General features: G+C 45.7%; 1 protein-coding gene and 1 long non-coding RNA gene across 41 annotated transcripts in view; one reads left to right on the plus strand and one right to left on the minus strand.

Annotated features, from left to right (window-relative positions):
• The window catches only part of FOXP1 (forkhead box P1), a 388378-nt gene that overhangs the window by 247106 nt on the left and 125015 nt on the right, over positions 1-16257 (plus strand). Inside the window, exon 1 of one of the 40 annotated variants that reach the window (XM_068907714.1) lies at positions 10007-10316. The exons of 38 other annotated variants lie outside the window; for them this stretch is intronic. The gene's annotated coding sequence lies outside the window, so the exon portion shown is untranslated. Of the gene's footprint in view, positions 1-10006; positions 10317-11512; positions 11667-16257 lie in introns of those variants that run through there. One more of the 40 variants, XM_068907710.1, reaches the window with a different exon arrangement.
• Positions 12160-16257, minus strand: part of LOC138061021 (uncharacterized) — a 5957-nt gene continuing 1859 nt past the window's right edge. The window contains exon 2 of the long non-coding RNA XR_011134606.1: positions 12160-16257. This exon is cut by the window's right edge and continues 1310 nt beyond it. This is a non-coding gene — a long non-coding RNA (uncharacterized lncRNA).

Here is a 16257-nt window from a genome sequence, read left to right on the forward strand (position 1 = left end):
TCGTGCCTCTATGTGATGCGTGTGATGCTGGGCCTCTGTGTGATGCGGGGTTTCTGGGGGAGGCAGCAGAGCAGGGGAGCTCCTTGCCTTGCTGCATGCAGCAGTGCAGTGAACCTCTCTTTCTGTCTAAGAAGTGGCGAGCGGGAGATGAGAACAAGAAGAGCATTTGCTTTCTTCCAGCAATAAGAAGTGGGCTAGATACGTTCAAGTCACGTTCTTCCCTTCCAGCAATGGAAAGCGTAGGGAAGGGATGAGACATACCCTTGTCTGTGTCATCCGCTGGGGAAAACAGAGCAGATCTAGAAGGTCAGATGGATACCTAGGGGACCTGCTGACCAGGAAATGGTATCATGACATTGCATCGTGCTGTGGTGTATCCGGCCATGGAGATTCAGTGTTGCGGGGACAGTGCCGGGACACAGGCAGGGCCACGCAGTGGCGAGCCATTGATGTCTTCTGGCTGTCCATGTTGCAAAATGGCGCAGATGAATGCAACTCCACTTGTCACGTTCTCTGATTTATGACATCGGAGGAGTGGACTCATTGAAACTGCTTTTAAATTTGTTCCTGTGGAAATCAGCCTGGGCAGACAGAGACGGTAGGCAGCTGGCTTATAGACTGTCGTCTTGTTTCTTAAAAATGTAACAAAAGTAGATAGGAGCTTTTTTAAAGTCCAGCCATTTAATAATCTTACATGTTAAGCATCCACTAAAAATTCAAAAAAATACAGTAGTTACAAAGAAGTGGGATTTGAGATAGTTGATCTTGTTTTGTATTGAAAGTGTAAAAAGAAAGTCTGGGCATGTGTTTGTTTTTTAGTAGACCACTACTGCTAGATATTTATGACACTGGAAACACAACAGAAGGCTAAAAGCAACCTGTTACACACCACAGCAGCCAAAGATTGGCCTGAATTAGCCCATAACCGTAACTTAAAAGACAGTGTTTTACCAAACGTTAAATGCTAGAAGGCATCTCGCGTGGTTTCGCAGCGAAAATGGTAATCATTCCACAGGTAGCATTGTGGCCGTCCAAGGCAAGCAACGAACGTAGGAATCGCAGGTGGCCACAATCCTCTGAAATAAAGTCAGTCTGCTGCAGATCGAGGACCTTCCATCCTATTTTATGTCCGTTTATCCTCATTCTTCTTTCTTCTCCCTTTTCCTTCGGCTGGGCAAATGAAGAGTAATTTTTAAGCAGCATTTGTAGGTTATTTTTCTGAAGCACCTATGTGAGAAAACTCCTGAGTTTGACCCGCTGACTAAAGGTGGGGCAAGTTCATGGCTCTGAGGGTAATTCTGAGCCCCTCTGCCGTGGGCCGTGTTTTCTTTGGCTAGCGCTTTTGACAAGGCTGACATATTTATGTACAAAGCTAGTATTTAGCTTGGAATTTTGCACATATGAATGATGAACTAAACAGGACTCATTTATTTTTTCCCTTCCCTCTGTAGCTTTTTTTGAAATGTTGAGGTTACATATTGCAGACAAGCCTCAACATATCCACCCAGTGCTTGACCACTAGAATTAATAACTAGCCACATTCCTTGATGATTCTATAGGGATTGGAAGCTAGGCAGCGGAGTTTGCTATGCAAGAGAGTTAATAAAAATTTTCATTGCTGGAGGAAAGCTTATATACAGTAGTCTGTTTGTCCTGTGTTTCAACCACCTGAGTCGGAGCCAAAAAAGCAATTGTCTACTACATATTTCAAACAGATGCTGAGGGGTAGAAGGAGTGACTAGAATTCACAGCAATAAAATGCTGGCTCTTTAAGTTCCCTTGAAGGAAGTGAACCCATAAAATTTTTGCTGCTGACTTGTTTGTCCAGTTCTTTGAAGTATTTAACATTAATTTAGTCTGCAAATCATTGCCACCTCAATTTTTCATTGAAGTATCGAAGCCTGTTAAACACATAACCTTGGAGTGCACAAAAATTGATTCCTTTAGCAGATATATTCATTTAGCAGTTATCCATTTGAAAGCTTACTACTGAAGCCGGTGGTGGGGTATACTGATAGGCATATTTGCAGAGGAAAACTTTTTGGACGTGTTGATTTCTTATGACTGTTAATTTCACTTGCGGTAGGTGAGTGCATTTCAAGTGGTGTCCTTTCATCCGTTTCCTCTTTTTTTATTAATTAACACCCATTGCTATTCAATGTTGGAAACGGAAGCAGGGGGTCAGGATGGTGGTGTTCGGTCCGGTGATGGACCGTGCACTGTGCTCTCTACCAGACTTCAAACCGTGCGGAGAAAGTGGATGGCTGGGGAGAGACCGGTGAGGGAGCGGTTGACATCTCTTGAACGAGCGGCTTCGAGGTCCAGAGTACACTTGAGGAGGACGATAAAATTGCAATTAGCCAAAGTTGCAGCCGTTCAGTAGGAGACGTGCCTGTCCTGCAGCCTGTCACCGAGCACACACGGCAGCTAGGTGTAAGGCTCTGGTGACAGAGGGGCTGACGGGCTTGGGAGGCAAGAACATGGGTCCTAGCTATGCCGCAGCCTTCATCCGTGGTCTTTCCTTGGCATGTTGGACTGCACCCGCTGGGTTGAGTTTCTTTTGAAAGTCAAAACGAATCGCTGATGTTAGCAGCTTGCGCGCAGCTCAGAGGAAGGGAGCGTTTTCCCCTGCCTCAGATGTTCTTCCTTTCAAGCAGTCTTCAGGCTCAGGCGGCCAAAACGTCTGTGCGGGTTCCTCTTGTTGCCTTTTTGAAAAGTCAAGCTAGGATTAGTCAGCAAGGGGTAGATGCCCCGGGAGAATTACCGAGGTTTGTTACAGCTCTGAGATCCTGATCAAGAGCCTTTTTTCTCCCTTTTGACTTCTAACCACTGAACCGACGTTTCTCCCTTTTCCCGAATCGCGTGCCTTTGGCGACGGGGCGTTGCAAAGCCCGTCCGCCGCCGCTGCCAGCGCCCCCGCGTTCGCGATAGCGGAGAGCCGTGGCCCTGCCGCGGGGACGCGACGGTGGCAGGAGGGGAGGACGTCAGCTGTGCGGGGAAGTTTAAAAAAGCACCATCAAGCTTAAACTTTGAAAAAAATAACAACACAGAGGGTGTCAATTGAAAGCCAGCAGGGTGGCAAAGCTACGGTACTGCAGTGGGAATGGAGCAGCCTCGAGGCCCTTTAAATGATTGGTGACACACTAGAGATATTGTTAAATTACCTTTTTTATTGGTTCTTGAGTCTTATGTATTAAAAGACTATTCTTTGGAAGAAGTCAAGAGAATCCTTATATTTAGTTTAGATGTAAACCTGAGATGCAAAACGTGGATGTGGATTTGAACCTGAACTTCTTCCGGTGTCTGGGGAGCATTTAGAGCGGGGATTTTGGTACGAGACCTGTCTGTCTTTGAAGGCGATGATGCTTTGGAGTACTTGTACGGCAGTATTAATCTGCTGCACAGCAAGGTGGTGACTGGGGGGTGTTTGTGTTTTGGCGTGCTGCCCTGCTAGCCAGGCTTTGCGGAGCGTGCGTGTGCGTGCACCTAGGAAAGCCAGAGAAGCCGGCTGGATTTATCTTAGCAAAAGAAAATCGAACAAGCCTATTAAGTGGGTCTTACAGCTGTCGGAAATGCTGAAATACTTCCATAGAAGTATCTTGTGGCTGTTTAAAGACACATTAAAAGGAATGTTTTTTGATTAGTTTTCAGCACCAAAAATTAGATTTGTGTATTTACCTAGTTATGAAGCCAGGGATCCTGTTTTGTGTTGAAGAGAGGACCAGAAAGTGTTTGAGCTGAGTTATACATAGTTAGCAACCAGAGAAGAGGCACTCCTCTGGGCTCCTTGCGTCTAATTCTGCTCTCAAAAGTGCTACCTTTGTGTGTGTTTGAGTTTTGTTTCCCCGGCTGAACTCTGTCAAGCTGCTGCTTGTCTCTGTGCCTTAGTTTGCCCATCGGTAAAATCCGGGTGGTGGAAAGACGCTTTTAAATTTCTTAGTTGTTGAAGGACTTGAAAATTTCTCCAAAGGGGCTCTGTGTTGCTTGTAGTTCGCAAGAGAGCTGGAGGTACCAGCTTCACCGCTGGTGAAACGCTCGCTCTGGTTCAGACTTTCTCTGCAGCCTGCTCTGTCCCGTATTTTGCATTCATTCTCAGCAGGGGCTTCCTTTGCTCCGAGTCCCATCGGTAAGCCACAGGAGCAAAATATGCTGCGGGGCCTCATGCTATAACTCGGAGCGGGAAATTTTAACCATCCAGCTTGATTTTTCACCATCGTAGAACAGTAGGAAAGACTGCCCGTCGGCTACTAACGCGGCCGCTGAAGCGACCCTGCTGGCCTCCGAGCGGGCATCGTCACCCCCCCTCGGCAGGCTGCGGCGATCAGTTTTGGCATGGACCGAGCTTTGGCCCGCGTTTGCCGTTTGCATTTCTTCTGCTGCAGAGCGAGCAGTGATCATCGCTGTAATGAGTGTGCGGTGAGAGGTGCAGGCTCAGCACAGGTAGACCCGTAGCGGCGAGGTTTGGATCTGCGTGCTGGGGAAGGGCTGTCGGCAGGTGAAACTAAGAGGAGCGTCAGTGCTACGTACGCGTTTGCTGCCGAATGGGGAAAGGGGGTTTTTGAACCTGAAAAGGGCTGTTTTACTGGGAGACGGAGGGATATCGTAAACCCTGCATTACTGGCTTGCCAAGCCGTCGAACGCGGCACCGGTGCCTCATCTTTGCTCCGTGCAGCGCCAGCCATGCAAGTTGGCTCTCCGGTAACTGCAGCAACTCAACATGGTTTTGGTAGAACTCATAAGGGATGGGAAAAGTGAAAAAATAGCAATAAAAAATCTTGATTGGCTAACAAATTTCAGCATTTCCAATTGTGTGCTAACGGTTAAGCAGCAGACTGTGATGTACAGAGTATTGCAAAATGCTGTGAATTGGTAATTATGAATTACAGCAGGAGATCAGTTCAGCTTAGAGTTTCCAGAGCCTCAGAGATCAAAAGGTGCCAGTGAGAAAGATAAAGTATCAAGTGGCAGTGAATATGCCAGACTGTCTGAAACTTACTTTCACTATCTAGTCTGAGGAAAAAATTGTTATTGCTGAGTTGTGTAGGGGGAAAAAAGGAGTACGGATAACATTTGTATTGAGATACGGACTATTCCCAGGAAAATTAATGACAACGTAAAACAATTGCTGGGGTGTTTTTAGGCTTTTATATTTTTTGTCTGTATTATCTATGAATTTATCTATTACCTCTCACTTTCTAAAATGAAGAAGAACAGAGCTGTGGTAGGTAAGGGTCAAGGTTTTTGAAGCAGCAGATGTCAAGTGAAGCAAAGGATGTGCAACCACAAGCATGATGTGAAGGCTTCATTGGTAGCTTCTTCTAAGGCTCTGTTGCCTCCTCGAGAAAAGTTAAGTCCGTCAGTCCTGCGTAAACGGCGGTAGCAGTGCTCTAATTTTAAGGTGGCCAAAAAACTCACCGTTTTTGCCACAGTCTTGTCTGAGGAGGGCATGTCGAGGGTGAATCTGGTGTGACTTGAGGATTTGTCACCGCTCTTAAAATCCATTCACTGATTCCCTAGATTATTGGTCAGATTAGGGTTGTGGCAGAAAGAATCCTTTTAACCACCTTCCCCTTCTGCATCACTTACGTGTGTTTGCTGGGCCGAGCGTTGAGTCAGCTCTCCGGCATCTCTCGCCTCTGGTTGCTCCCCGGGGACGGAGCCTCTTGGTAATGGGGAGCTGCGCGGGTTCGGAGAAGAATACGGTTTTGTTCCGTTCTCAAATGACATACGACTATCAGGCATCTCCTGGGCCCTCCGCCCGTGAATCGAACCTTTTAGGAGTCTCCGTGATTAATGGCCTGATGGGTGAGGAGCAGGTCTCGAGGATTGGGATCTGCCTGGTGGAATTAAATAGCTGCTGTGCTAGTGATGCCCTTGTACCCTGCTCCTACCAACGTCACCGACACCGCGAGGAAAAGGAAATAGAGTTCTCCGGGGGACGGCTAAGGGATTTTTTTACTTTTATTTTTGTTACTTGAGGGTTTTTTTTTTTAACATATAAAGTAAGCAGAAGAGATGTTTGAATTAGCCCTCCTAGGACTCTTTCTTGCCTTATATGAGTCTAATTGTGAAGGACCATGGGCGTGTTGGCGTGGCTGCAGTCCTTGTGCCTCAACCTGGCTTCTGTGGAAAAACCTTTGCTGCTGCTGGTGTCTGCTGATACGGCTGAATTCGAGTGCCAGTGTCAAGTGGTGATTTTTTCCTAATATGGACAGTAGTCCACTAGGAACTGGATGGAGTCCATCACACTAACATAGCTAGGAGAAAGTTTGGGTATAAGCTGCGTGGACCAGCGCTGAGTTAGAGACCGGGAGGTAAAAGGCTTTTTGTTCCATGACTTCTTATCATCTTTTTGCCCAGAGTAGTGTAATAAAAGCACAAACCCGCAAACGTTGGCAGCAGGTAGTACGTCGTGCAAGGGTCTTTGCAGCCAGGGCTTTGCAAGACGAAGCTTTTTTGGGGTTTTTTTGCCCCCCTGACAGTCCTTGGGCACGTGGAGGGAGCGGGCACTGTGTCACGAGGCTGCGGGGCTAATGCCTCGTCTGCCTCACGTAACCGAGCGCTGCTATAATTAGAAAAAGGGAATGGGAGGCTTCGCGACAATTGTTTTAAGCAGAAGTAGGTTAGTGAATAGATGATTTAGGCAGGTTCTATTAGACGTTGAGTGCCTAAGTGCATACAGTATTTAACTGTAGGGATGGATTGCTTAAAAGCTGAGTTGTGTATCCCCAGTAGTTCGCATCAGAATAATCTTAAAACTAGCTAAAAAAAAAAAAAAAAGAAACCTGCCTTCCCTTTGTAGTTGTTTGGGACGTGTGTCCCACTTCACCTTCTGGCCTGATCCCGCTGAAGGGCGAGGGTTTCCACTCCTGGATGTTCTGCTTGCCCTGATTTTGACAACGTGAAATTTGTATAGGTAAGTTTTAATCTGAGTACTCACTCCTGGGTTATTCAACCAGTGTTTTAAACTAGCAAAGACCGCTAATTCCTGGTCAGCAGTAAATGCTAGGTTTGTGTCTAGGGAAAATACTGTGAAGCCAGTTTTTTTTAAGTATGATCTTGATGTTCTGTATTAGACATAGACTGTTTTTAAACATCAGCATGTGTTCTTCTGCTTTGATGTTCCTCACAAAGAAAATTCTACCTTCCACTGTAACAAATAATCCCATGTTCTTCTTGCATTATTTTATACTAATAATGATATTGCTTACTCAATTACATACCCAAATGCATATACATTTGAAGAACAACATTCCCCTTCAGCACACCACTGAACTAGAAGTGGAGTTATTTAGTCGTCTTCTGTGCCAGGGTTTTCATGTTTTGAAATTAAAAGGGCCCCTTTGTGTCTTCTCGGAGCCGCTTTGGTCCGGGTGCGCGGTGGCACTAGGGGTGGAGGACGGGGACGCTGCGGCCGCGTGCCGAGGCGCGAGCGAGGCCCGCGGGAAGCAGCGTCCCTGCCACGCCGGCAGGGCAGACTCGGCGGTGGAGTTTCCTGGAGCTGTCCCTGCTCTCCAGGCGTGCTCGCTCTGCTCCTTGCTCCGGGCGCCGCGCACGGCACCTCGCTCCGGGGATGAAATTTGGAGATGAATCCTGGGTTTGTCCGTGCAGTCAGCCTGTCTCCATTGCAGAAAGTTTGCATGATTTTGATTTTCCCGGCTATTCGTTCCGTCCAGGGTATTTCATTTCTTGCTCGCAAGTGGTGAACCAAATACTTTGAACCTTTCTGCCGGGTCTCAGCCTGCAAGTCCTGTCAAAACTGTTTTCTCTGATGAGTCAGTTCCTTCTTTTTTTTTTTTTTAATGACAGTTACGCAGCTAGCGTGCCCATTAGGGAGTGCGGAGGGACCGCACAGAAATGAGGATGCACATGTGTATGTATCAGATGCTGAAGAGCAGCGTTCTTGTTATAAATATAGCTCCTCTGTGTTCCTTCTTACATTTCAATTTTATAATCCGTTCCAGAACATTTGGGCAAAAATACTGTAGTGTAAGAGAGCATTAGTTTCTGGATTCTTCAAATAATAATTCTTAGTAAGGAAGCTAGTAAATAAACCTTTAAAGATGGGCAATGTGACATCTTTTCTAGTTCTAGGAGTTGGACTTGAGGCATAGATTTATGAAAGGTAAAATAAAGGACAAGCAGAAGCAGAAGCAGAACTGTATGTTTTATTTTTTTAGTTTATTGCTAAAATGTATGAATTGTCCCTTTTTGTTTGTTTTATTGGTGTGATTATATATGATCTATCTTTACACGTATGCTTTTTGGACCTGGTGGGCCCACTGTGATTAAACGTTTGCTTTGAATACGTGCCCAGCGTGTTAACTTTTCGCAGCAGAAAGTTGTTAAATTCGTTTCCCTACAAAGGAGGCAGAAAACAAAAACAAAACAAAAAAAGAGGGTGATTGTTAAATGTATGGAAACCCTTATTGGCTGAATTATATAACTGAATTCATTCAACATGCTTGGTGTATCTTGTTCTCCTTTCGGTATTGCCACTCTGTTCATCACCCCTTTTAGTGCTCTAGGCATATGGCATGCAGTACATCCAGGGAAGTGTCAACAATATGGCATATGTTATACATACTGATCTTGATACACCGTAGAAAATAATGGGCCTAACTTTAAAAGGCGCAGGGCTAAGAATAGAGCGGGCTGCAACATGCAGACAGTGAATCCACCACGAGCGTCGTGTTTGAAGACAAGAACGGTATTTCTTTTGTTGGTTTTGTTGTTCGGTGCGTATATTTTGGCGTTACCGCAAATTAAAAAGAGCGCGGTCAGAGGAGCGCGGGCCGGAGCGGTGCGTGCCTGGCGGTGGGCTCGGCGGAAGCGTGGGGGTCAGCCTGGCGGAGAGGGATGCAGGCTCAAATTGCATGTGTATGGGTGTGTGCCTGTGAAAGGGGAGGAGCAGTGAACGCGTGAAGTTCGGACACGTGCCAGCTCGGTAGTCCCCGTGCCCAGCGCTGCCTTTCTAATTTGTTAGGGGTACATCTGACAGTGTATTTTTTTTTTTCCCCTGCTGCCCTATGTATTTGCTTTACCGCAAGACGGGCAAAAAAGGTTAATGCAACTGAGTCCTTTTTCTGGAGGCATTTCAGCCCTGGTGTCGTATAGGGGGGGACAGTGTGGCGGACACCCGGCCACGGGAAAGGGAGCAGGAGCCGGAGGATGTGCCTAGTGTTTCCAGGAGTCATTAGAGGGTCACATTAGCTCACCACTTAGCTCTGTCTCCGCGCTGCAAATGAGCCTGCACAAGCAGATTGTTATGCTTACATTAAAACCGCAGTGGTGGAAATGAGTCTTTCCAAAGACTCTTCCAAAGATCTGCCCATTAGGGCCTGGCTGCGGGATCGGGGCTCTCATCTGGCCGCGGAGCAGTAAAAGGAAGATGAAACGCTCTGTTTCTCATTTCTGGATCCTGGACTTGCTCAGCACCCTGTTTTGCAGGGGTTTTTTTGTTTTTCCCTTCCCCCAGGAATGCTCATTTTAAAATTAAAATTTTTTTTAACTAAAGATTGCTTTGAAACACTCACCCTGCAAATGGTTTTTAGGGATTTTCACCTTTAAAATAAATGATTCATAGCACCGTGTGTGTGTGGGGGGGGGGGATGTGGATGTGTCTGCCTGTGTTGCTGTTTATTGTGCTGCGCTGGCCTGGCTCGGAAGCTATAACATCTGAAGTGCAGAGAAGCGGTGACTGGAGAAAGAAATATCTTCTTTCCAACAAAGAACAAATATTTTTCTGCTCTCTGTAGGGCCGCTTTTAGCTCTTCTTGCTGTTTGCCGAAAGCTGCGCCCGTCCCCGCAAGGATGAAACAACAACAAAATATTTATTTTTAATCTTTGTTGAATGCTGAACGTTTTGTGCATGTTTATGAGGGTTAAACATTAATAGCAGATGTTGTTAATGAATAGAAGGCTGGAGCCAGCTTCTGAGACCTTTTAGTTGGTACATGAATTTTCTGGTTGATGACAATACTTGTAACATGCCTAATTATGAAGCAGCGTTCTAATCAAGCCTGGAATAACTGCAGAATTTCCCCTCCTCTTTTGCGGTTAGTTCGGTGGCACACGCACACGTCGCTTCAGCGCCTGCGCTTATTCCTCGCGATTTCTCTTTTCTTTTCTTTTCTTTTTTTTTTTTTTTTTTTTTACCACTTTTCCTCGTGCACCCGCTGAGGTTTTCCCCCCCGCCCTTCAAAGAAGCACGGCTCTGCCCGGCGCCGCGAGCGGCTGAGCCCGCACCAGCCTCGGAAGTTGTTGCCCCGCTTTGTCACACTTCCAGGTGACGCGCCGCGCGCAAGTGATTATAGGTAATAAATATCTTTTTTTTTTTTTTTTTTTTAAACTTATTGCAGAGGCAGTTTTTCCCCCCGTTAATGAGGGTAATTTGACTTGGTTGAAGGATTGCAGTTCTTAAGAATTAATGCAGCAATCCAATTCAAAGATTTAAAGAGATCTAAGATTTTTCACAGGTCGTGTGCTAGTGAATGTGCTCCTATCACATAGCAGCTAATGGACTTGAACAACAGTCTGTCATTTACTGTTACCTCAGTGTATAGCAGCTTTGCCCTTGGTAGCAAGTATACTTTCCCAGCAGCGCAGGTTATTTAGTAGTGCGGTATATTTGTAACACTTTTAAGAGACAGTATCCTATTTCCAACAGCCCTAATTACTGTATAAAGCGAGGTTACCTTTCCGACTTTCTTAATTATGGTGTTGGGATCCTAATCTGCAGAAGTCTGAAGCATGATCCCTCATTTTTTTTCACATCTGCCTGTATGTATGCACGCATATAAAATAATTATTGCGTTTTCAGTGTCTCGATGCGCAGAGGTTAATTACGTAAATATAGAACCGTTAGGCACTGGTCTCCGTAAGGTCCTGTTACTTTTAGGGATGCGTTACTACCTTTTAACCATGTTTTGTAATGACTTATTTGTAAATGCTGTTGGAAATGCTCTAATTTCTTGATCCTATTATGTTCCTGGATATCAAAAATCCTATTTTAAGGTAATTAGAAGGATTCTCTTCTATTTAAATGTGTGTTCTCTAGACACTGTCGCTCTATACTCTGCGCACGAGAACCTTTGTTCCTTAATTAGAAAAAGGACTAGAGCTCATTAATTGTGGGTACAAAGTGATGTCTGCTCAAATGGTGAAGCAATAACGCAGCTTAAAGAATGATTGATCCTACGTTTTAGAAGTCTTATGCTATTCCGTGTGGATAGTGATACATAAGCAAAAACAGCGCAGGTGCCAAACCATAGTGTTAAGATTTTTACTGGAAGATCTCTTCCTGATAAATAAAGGGTGGGTTGTGCGTGTACGGTGTCCGCCATCTACGAAAGTCACCGTTTGCCAACAGTCGCCACGTAGAGATGGCCGAGACGTTGTACTTTGCCCCCTCAAACTTCACCAACTGACCTAATTGTGACAATCGTGTAGTAGAAAGTACTTTGGATCGGGGCCTTACGGAGCTTTATTGGGACGAAAAGGGTGTTTGAATTGCAGCTCGCGAGCGGGCTGCCATATCAACGCGCGCTTCGCCGAGCGTTGCTGGGGAGGAGGAAGGCAAGCGTCCTTTGAGCCTCCAGCATCTCACTTCCATCCCCTGAGCTTGGAAAGTCGCATCCAGTTTGGTTCCTTCTACCCAAAGGCTCGTACGTATGAAGCGGCCACGGATCGGGGTGCTCTAGGACGGGTCCGGCGCGCTTGCTTTTGCTCGGGTCTTTGTGCTCCCCAGCGCGCCCCGGGACAGGGCTCAGGGCCGCGTTTCCAGCTACCTCCCCGGCCATCTGTGTCTCCCCCCTCCCCTCTTTTTTTTTTTCCTTCTTCATGTCAAAGCCTGGAGAAAATCATTCTAATTTTTCTAATGCTAATGAAAAGCCACCTTAACAAGACAGAGCATTTCCTGAGCGTAGGATAGGACAGTTGGAAGCATTAGGCTCGTTTTTCCTGCTAATAGTTCTGTGGATCAAAACGGTGAGTATTGGGATGGGGTCTGTATTTCACTCAAAGTGTGTAGGCGCTGAAAGAACCCCAGAAAACTGGGACTTTTCTGGTAACCCCTTCTGCCGTATGCCCCTTAGTGCGAAAGCAGAATAGTTTTTAAAAGATTGAAAAAAACCTGTTCTTCAATTGACTATGCAAAAATCTTACTGCAGTATTTATTCCAAACCTGCGCACATAATGTTCAGTCAAGGAGAAAACAGCAAAAAACAGTTGTTGATGGACTTAGCAGAGAACTGGATTAAATAAGCATTAGTCTACTGAAGCTGATTACAGGAATATGAAAATGCAGTATCTTAATGGTACATATTTTCATGTGGCAGCTCAGTTGCCTTTCATTTTGCAGCTAATATGTCTATTCTTATGAGTCATTTACTTCTTTAATTACCTTTTGCAGGCAAGGCACCATGGTATATTAATGTGAATGATTTTTACTGCCAGTTTATCATACAATGCCCCAGAAGTTGAAAGGCGTAATTGACTTGGAAGAGCAGCTCATGAAGGAAACAATATTTAGTTGACAGTTTTCCTTGTACTCTCTGTTGACGTTTATGAGTTTACACTATGCTAAAGGAGTAATAAACACAATTTTCTTTCAATAACAGGAAAGAGTAGCTTTTAAAATACATTTGTGGAAAACAGATTTGTTCATTTCTCGAATAATATAAAATCATGCGTTTTCCGGTGGTGAGATGTATATAAGACTGTCAATTGAATTAAACCTTGGAAGGTGCATTTATAACCTGCCTTAGAGCATTAGAAGATATTAGGGTGCATATGAATCGGATCAGTTTAATGAATATTTAAGTTATACGCAGATTTGGATAAATCATATTCCGATCTGCCGGTTAGATTATTTGGCGGCCCTCTCCTGCCTTGGAGTGCGAAAGTTTGAAGTGAGAATTCAAGGGAAAGATGCTCCGTTTCCGGAGATGGAAAAACACTCGTCGGAAAGCTCGCGATGAATTCTGAGGTGGGCATTATTTTGGCAACTTTCTATAACTTTCCTGAAGCCGCCGGCCTGAGAAAGGTTTAAAAAGCAGCTTTGCCAATCCGTCAAAGTCCGTTTTCTTCTGGAATGCTACTTTTATTGAATTGACCTTGTCAAATAGCAAATTCTTTCTTTTTTTTCTTTTTTTTCTTTTTTTTAAAAAAGCATCCTCATGCGCAGGTACGATTAATCATCCCATCCCGCTTTAATTAATTTAAAGGCGCGCCTGCCCGTCGCAGCCCCGGGGGCTCGCGAGCCGCCGGCTGCCGAGGCGAGCGCTCCCCGGGGCGGCTCGCAGAGAGTTAAAACTTTTCACAGTTTTCCGCGATTGTTTGCAGTTCAGCCCTGTGCAACATAATGAAAGTTTTCTAGCCATCTGTTGTTAAGCTGGCGGTGAGCAAGGCCAGTATATCCAAACAAAGTGCTGGCCTGCTGTAAACCGAACCTGTCAGTTGAGCATAGCTGCGCTGACCTCGCCGCGGCGCGGGGCAGCCCGCCGTACCAGGCACTGCCTGCGTGCGCAGCGCCGCGGGGAACTACTTGGGGCGACCGTGTTTACTTTTTCCACTTAGCGTTCCTCCCACAGGCTTGAACTAGTTTATACTAAATCTTTGAATTGACACTGTTTTTTTCAGTTCCGAACTTCTTCTTCTTTTTTTTTTTTTTTGGCTCGCCGAAAAAAAATTCTATTAAAAATCCGCAGTGGGGGGGAATCGGGGCTTTTCAGACGGGGGGGAGCGGAGGGGCCGCTGGGTGGGCGCCTGTGCACCCGGGAGGTTGTCTCTCCGTAGAAAGAGGCACGTTCCCGAGTATCCCGGCTTGCTTTCCAGGCTGCTATTGTTCCCTTTGTTCTGTATTAGTTCAGATCAGTTGCTCGTTTGCTTCTGAGCGTTTGGGAATAACAGGCAAGGTAGAGGGGTAGGGACCGGCGCTCCCGTGTCTGCTGCCTTGCTCCGAGCTGCAGTTGCCTCCGGAAGCGCAGGCTCCCTTCTGCCGCTCTTTGGTTTTATTTGGAGGGGTCGCGGTTTGGTTTCGTTGTAAGGTATTGGAGAACTGAAAACTTTCTGAGCACAATTCCAGAGACGAGGCTGGAAATGCGCTTCCCTCGCAGGCGTGCGGGGTGGCTCGCTGTTTTCCTTTCTCGTGTGTGCTATTTTAGCCTCCCCTCCTCTGCCGTGGTGCGCTTGTGGGTTTTCTTCCGTTCTTGTTCCTCAGTTTTCTTCCCTTTTTTTCTTCCTACGTAAAGGCTAGTTTATTTATTCCTATTCGTCTGGGAGATAATACATATCATTTCCCTGTTAATATTCATCCAGTGTAAGCAGTTTCAACCGTTTTTTAAGATTGGCAGCAAAACGCAACGTGTCTGTGCCAGGACAATGAGTAGTAAGTGCTACCTGTTTCCAGTGCTTGTTTTCTGCACTAGCCCTACAGTAAATACCTTTCTGCTGTGGCTGCTGCAGAATCACTCCTTCTGCTCTAGTTTCCCACCGTTCTGCTCTACCCGCTCGCCGGTCGTTGGCTGGTTGCGAGTGCGTTTTACATACCTCATGATTCTTGGAAAGCAAGTCATAATCCCCGGTGACCCCAAAGGTTTTGCCTTTCCAAAAAAGCACGGTCAGGGCCGGTGCAGGTCTGGCCCGGGGAGGGTGGGAGGTGCCCAGGTGAGGAGGGGATGCGGGAGCTGCTGGGGGACCGCGTTTCAGCTTGCGTTCCCTGCCATGCGTTTTAGGGGCAGGAGGAGTACGAGGGTGGTGAAAAAAACACTCGATTTTAAATTAAAATGACTGCACTTAGGAGGAAATCCCATCCAGCTCTAATCTGTTTGTAAGGTGGCTGACACACAAAGTGCTTTTTGTTTTAAGGTAGAAGAAAACGCGTTCGGGGTAGAGTTTCTGGTGTAAATGTCAGGTGCAGCGCGGGGCACGCTCGCTCCAAAAGTCACGCAGATAACCTTGGCATTTAGGCCATTGCCTTGTATGAAATGAAATTGTATTTTGTTTTTAAAAAGGCGGACTACATTAAGAGGTCACCTATTAGCTGTGTTTTTGCTAGCTGTCTGAAACTCGGCTCTACTGTCTATTAAACTCCAACCACTATGTAAACATTCCTGTGTTGTTCCTGGTCTCTACAATGGCCAAGGGGATCGGGTTTCACCTGCCTGCACATCTTCAAGCAATTAAAGCAATTAGCTTGAAGCCATTTCACATTCAAGGTCTACTGTGACATTCAAGTCCAGAAAAAGTGGAGGGGAAAAGGGAAAAAGAAGAATAGAGAAGGGCCACTCTTCGGACCATGCGGGCAAATAATTTGCGAGGAGGGTGTTTTTTTTTTTTCCTGGGGCTTGCGGCTGCTTGCAAATGCTGGTTTTGGGGCTTTGCAGTAGGCACCGCAGGTCGCTGCCAGAAACAATAAATAAAATAAAGCGCTTCGTGGTCTTTTAAATTATATCCAAGTTGTGCCTGTGCTTTGCATTGGAAAGGGAGGGGGAGAAGTGTGGAGGGAGGGAAGGAGGGATGGAGAGGGGAAGGGCAACGTGATTTTGAATGGTGTTTGTGCGAAGTAATATGGTGTTGGGCCTATTTACTGACATTTCTCCTGGCATGGAGATCATATTTTTCTTCTAATTTACGGGGGGATTTATGTTTGATGTTTACATTGTAAAACTGCACTCATTCTGGCTAATGTATCAGTTTCAGTGACATTCAGCGTTGAGTTTAGCGATTCTAGCGGTAAGTCTTGAAAGCTGCTATTTTTTAAAAGGTTGGAGCAGATTAGTGGTGACCTTAAAAGATTAAACTAGTACAGTTTAAAGATAAATAATCAGCCTTTAGCACATTAGATAGCTACATAAGCATGACAGAAGGTGACTTTCTTACAACAGTTTTCGAATCCAGGAAGCATTTTTACATTTGTAACTCGACTGGGCAGGGAACGGCGTTTTTGCAGAAAGCAAGACCTGAACTGGTTACAACACTTCACATCGGCTAATGCCGTTTTAAATCCACAGTTTTCCTGTTGGTTTATTATGCAGAAGAGGCTAATTTTAAAAGCTGTGCCTGCTGCAAAAGAAGATCTTGCTTTGCTGTCCCGGAGGGTGTTCTTAATCAGAAATAACCGCAGGCTAAATTATCATGTGGCATCCTGCTGCCCTTTAACCCAGCACTGCTGCTCGTTCGGTGTTTGTTAACAAACAGCCCTAAGTACAAAATTGTTTGAGAATTACTTTTTCATTGCGTTCGCTGCCTTCAATT

The sequence above is a fragment of the Struthio camelus genome, chromosome 14, assembly GCF_040807025.1.
Source record: "Struthio camelus isolate bStrCam1 chromosome 14, bStrCam1.hap1, whole genome shotgun sequence".
Taxonomy (NCBI): Eukaryota; Metazoa; Chordata; class Aves; order Struthioniformes; family Struthionidae; genus Struthio; species Struthio camelus.